At 52.8% G+C, this 5000-nt stretch overlaps 1 non-coding gene across 1 annotated transcript in view; it reads left to right on the top strand.

The window, feature by feature from the left end:
• Nucleotides 1-4142: 4142 nt before the first annotated feature.
• LOC126435738 (small subunit ribosomal RNA) overlaps nucleotides 4143-5000 on the top strand; it is a 1909-nt gene continuing 1051 nt past the window's right edge. Inside the window, exon 1 of the ribosomal RNA XR_007580163.1 lies at nucleotides 4143-5000. This exon is cut by the window's right edge and continues 1051 nt beyond it. This is a non-coding gene — a ribosomal RNA (small subunit ribosomal RNA).

Genomic DNA, 5000 nt, shown 5'->3' with positions numbered 1-5000 from the left:
ACAGTCGGAGCCTCCTGGCGTTGCACTCGCAGTCGCAAAAAACGCTGGGCAAATATATTTCTCGGAAGAGTAACGACAGTCCGAGCCTCCTGCGTGGGAAGAGTCTTTCTAGGCCCTGACCCACGGGAAGGGTTTAGCTTCCCCCATCCCGGACATTTGAAGTCGTCACACTACCGGTATTGACTAATAGACTGATTGCTGATAATCACTAGCCATACACTGGGGGAAACGGCCGACAGGGGCAGCAACATAGTGGAGCCGCAGTGTCACTAATGTACAGAGATAGAACAGTTTCGACTGGAACCAGAGTAACCGTATACACGGCACTGATTAGTAATAAATGCAGAGCCATCAGAATACAGATAATATATACAACCGTCCCTATACATGCTGAAAGACTCTGCACACAATGAGAACCACACGTCAGCCAGACACTATCACACACTACTCTCTGCCTCTAACAGGCACACACACAATATCTAACCACCAGCATGGAAGAACATCCGGTGCATCCTCTCCGCCACATTACACAATCCACACTATCATAACCAGACCGGGAGGTCCACCCAGAAAACAGAATATCCCACCCTTCCGACATCCGCCATTGCTCAGCTAAGCCACGAACACCCACACATGTCCTACACAGGGGTGCACCCAACATCACCATACTGCCTCCTGTCACAGTACACAAACAATGGCAGGAATGAAAGACACAGATCTGCCACAACCTTGGAATCGGAGCGCCGCCTGTCATGAGCCACAAGTGCATCCTGACGTGACAAATCGGATGATCCCGCAGGCATGCACTTACGATAATCACTATCAACGAACCTGCCGCCGCCCCCCCCCCCAAATACACCTTTCCCTACAACAATGTGTACCTTAACCTAAGCTATATCGTACCTTAACCTAACCGACATTGCGCCTTAACCTAACCTACGTTGTACCTTAACCTAACCTATGTTGTACCTTAACCTAACCTATGTTGTACCTTAACCTAACCTACGTTGTGCCTTAACCTAACCTACGTTGTGCCTTAACCTAACCTACGTTGTGCCTTAACCTAACCTACGTTGTGCCTTAACCTAACCTACGTTGTGCCTTAACCTAACCTACGTTGTGCCTTAACCTAACCTACGTTGTGCCTTAACCTAACCTATGTTGTGCCTTAACCTAACCTACGTTGTGCCTTAACCTAACCTACGTTGTGCCTTAACCTAACCTACGTTGTGCCTTAACCTAACCTACGTTGTGCCTTAACCTAACCTACGTTGTGCCTTAACCTAACCTACGTTGTGCCTTAACCTAACCTACGTTGTGCCTTAACCTAACCTACGTTGTGCCTTAACCTAACCTACGTTGTGCCTTAACCTAACCTACGTTGTGCCTTAACCTAACCTACGTTGTGCCTTAACCTAACCTACGTTGTGCCTTAACCTAACCTACGTTGTGCCTTAACCTAACCTACGTTGTGCCTTAACCTAACCTACGTTGTGCCTTAACCTAACCTACGTTGTGCCTTAACCTAACCTACGTTGTGCCTTAACCTAACCTACGTTGTGCCTTAACCTAACCTACGTTGTGCCTTAACCTAACCTACGTTGTGCCTTAACCTAACCTACGTTGTGCCTTAACCTAACCTACGTTGTGCCTTAACCTAACCTACGTTGTGCCTTAACCTAACCTACGTTGTGCCTTAACCTAACCTACGTTGTGCCTTAACCTAACCTACGTTGTGCCTTAACCTAACCTACGTTGTGCCTTAACCTAACTTACGTTGTGCCTTAACCTAACTTACGTTGTGCCTTAACCTAACTTACGTTGTGCCTTAACCTAACCCATGTTGTGCCTTAACCTAACCCATGTTGTGCCTTAACCTAACCCATGTTGTGCCTTAACCTAACCCATGTTGTGCCTTAACGTAACCCATGTTGTGCCTTAACGTAACCCATGTTGTGCCTTAACGTAACCCATGTTGTGCCTTAACGTAACCCATGTTGTGCCTTAACGTAACCCATGTTGTGCCTTAACGTAACCCATGTTGTGCCTTAACGTAACCCATGTTGTGCCTTAACGTAACCCATGTTGTGCCTTAACGTAACCCATGTTGTGCCTTAACGTAACCCATGTTGTGCCTTAACGTAACCCATGTTGTGCCTTAACGTAACCCAATTTGTGCCTTAACGTAACCCAATTTGTGCCTTAACGTAACCCAATTTGTGCCTTAACGTAACCTAATTTGTGCCTTAACGTAACCTAATTTGTGCCTTAACGTAACCCATATTGCGCCTCAACCTAACCTATATTGCGCCTTAACCTGACGCACGTTGTCGCTGAACCTGCTCTGTAATTGTTATGCAACTCGTTAAATTAGTGTAGTGTTGCCTAACCGCAACCCTCGCAATATAGTTCGCTATTCGCACTGCCCGGTCCCCTGTGTATCGCGTCATGTTAAACACCTTGCAAGTGTTGCTGACTTTCCACATGCTCCTGCTATACACTGTAATGTGGATAGCAGCAGGACGTACATGCCCCCCCCCTTCCCCCCTGCCTTCGCAAGCTGGTCGTTGAGAAGTTTGCATGTTCAATGCCCTTCGCATGCCGACGTACTCAGCCTACGTTGTGGTACGGCCTGTCACCTGTCCGCGGATGTACGCAAAACCCACAAACTGTGCTGCACATTGGTCCGTATGTACTGAATGATACATCGTGGCACATGTGTGACCGTACGACGACTGCGCCTAGCAACGGCGGACCATACAGTCCAAATATTGTGGACGCAGCTACGTGTCGTCTCCCTTTAGGAGCTGGATTGCAGTGTGGTACGCCATTCAGACGTGTGGGAGGAACGGACGCCCTGGATGGCGATCAGCATGAGCAGTCTGTTGATGTAGTGGAGCGTGTATTCGGACGTAGTCGTCTCTTCTCACACACTGTGATAGCATGTTGCACCGCGTTCCACATCTGCGACATGCTGCAGAGGCCGGCTGACAGTCGTTCGCGCAATGGACACCGCATACGTACGGGGGCTACCTTCCACGTGTTCTCTAGGCGTGCACATGTTGTTGCGTCTATGTGGGCAGACGTAGTGTGTTGTGACACCTGACACAGGCATGCAATACTCGTTGCAAATGGCGATGGACGTCTACGTTTGCTGGTGACGTTACGCAAATGAACAACTGGTAACCCGTTGTGGTGCGGTTGTTCTCGCTAGAGGTGAATCAGTGTTGGCGACGATCGGTCGAGCTATTAACCGGTTGTTTCATGGATACCCACCATGCCCACGAACGTGAAAGGGGACCCACCATGCCCACGAACGTGAAAGGGGATCTGGGTGTGAGGCGATACGCGGCGGTGGCTGGGTGGGACCGTCCCCGGCCGGTGAGGGGGGGCCGCCCGGCGTGCTGGCAGCGCGGTGCGTGGGCGCACGCGCTACAGCCGGCTGGTGGGGGCGGCCAGTGGCAGGCGCGCCGGCCGACGGACGCGGCAGGCGGCGCAGCTGCGCGCCGGCGCCCCCTGCTCGCGGCGCCTTGCGGCCAAAGTAGGTCCTCGCGGGCCCGGTGCGAAGCGCGGTGGCCATCTGCAGTGTGCTGGTCCGATTGAGGACTGTGTGCGCTGAGGATGCGCCGCCGCCCGGCGCTCGGCGCCGCGACGCCGTCTGCTGCTCGGTCGCCCCAGCGGTTCTCGCAGGTGGTTTGTATCGCAGCTGTGCGGACGTGTTGGCGCGTGCGCTGTGCTGGGAGAGTTCGCTTCGGCACCCAAGTGGGGCTTTTGTCCTTCTGTGGCGCTGGCGTTGGAGCTGCCGGTCACCGTAGGTGGCGCGTGTTGTCTCCCGCCGGCAATGCCACGACAGCACGCTCCCGGGCCTCTGTCGGCAGCGGCAAGCTCAGTTGGGAGCACGGGTGGTCGCACCTAAAGCGTCTACTCGCCTAACTCCGGGCGATTGCGCCTCTCTCAAACCCGACCAAGTACTTAGGACGGCGCTGCGCGCCGCCGGGACCTGAGAGGGTTTCGAGGTGTGTTGTGCAGGGGAGCTCAGCCTCCTCCTGTTTGCAGAATAATTGAGCGGACGCTTGCGTGTTCGCGCGGGCCCCCGGGACACACTCCCGGGCGGCCGGCTGCTCAGCTCTAGTTGACGCAGCTCCCTGGTTGATCCTGCCAGTAGTCATATGCTTGTCTCAAAGATTAAGCCATGCATGTCTCAGTACAAGCCGCATTAAGGTGAAACCGCGAATGGCTCATTAAATCAGTTATGGTTCCTTAGATCGTACCCACGTTACTTGGATAACTGTGGTAATTCTAGAGCTAATACATGCAAACAGAGTCCCGACCAGAGATGGAAGGGACGCTTTTATTAGATCAAAACCAATCGGTCGGCTCGTCCGGTCCGTTTGCCTTGGTGACTCTGAATAACTTTGGGCTGATCGCACGGTCCTCGTACCGGCGACGCATCTTTCAAATGTCTGCCTTATCAACTGTCGATGGTAGGTTCTGCGCCTACCATGGTTGTAACGGGTAACGGGGAATCAGGGTTCGATTCCGGAGAGGGAGCCTGAGAAACGGCTACCACATCCAAGGAAGGCAGCAGGCGCGCAAATTACCCACTCCCGGCACGGGGAGGTAGTGACGAAAAATAACGATACGGGACTCATCCGAGGCCCCGTAATCGGAATGAGTACACTTTAAATCCTTTAACGAGTATCTATTGGAGGGCAAGTCTGGTGCCAGCAGCCGCGGTAATTCCAGCTCCAATAGCGTATATTAAAGTTGTTGCGGTTAAAAAGCTCGTAGTTGGATTTGTGTCCCACGCTGTTGGTTCACCGCCCGTCGGTGTTTAACTGGCATGTATCGTGGGACGTCCTGCCGGTGGGGCGAGCCGAAGGCGTGCGACCGCCTCGTGCGTGCTCGTGCGTCCCGAGGCGGACCCCGTTGAAATCCTACCAGGGTGCTCTTTATTGAGTGTCTCGGTGGGCCGGCACGTTTACTTTGAACAAATTAGA

The sequence above is a fragment of the Schistocerca serialis genome, unplaced genomic scaffold (assembly GCF_023864345.2).
Source record: "Schistocerca serialis cubense isolate TAMUIC-IGC-003099 unplaced genomic scaffold, iqSchSeri2.2 HiC_scaffold_1217, whole genome shotgun sequence".
NCBI lineage: Eukaryota > Metazoa > Arthropoda > Insecta > Orthoptera > Acrididae > Schistocerca > Schistocerca serialis.
Note: the sequence above shows the minus strand (reverse complement) of the source record. Positions and strands in the feature narration are given on the sequence as shown.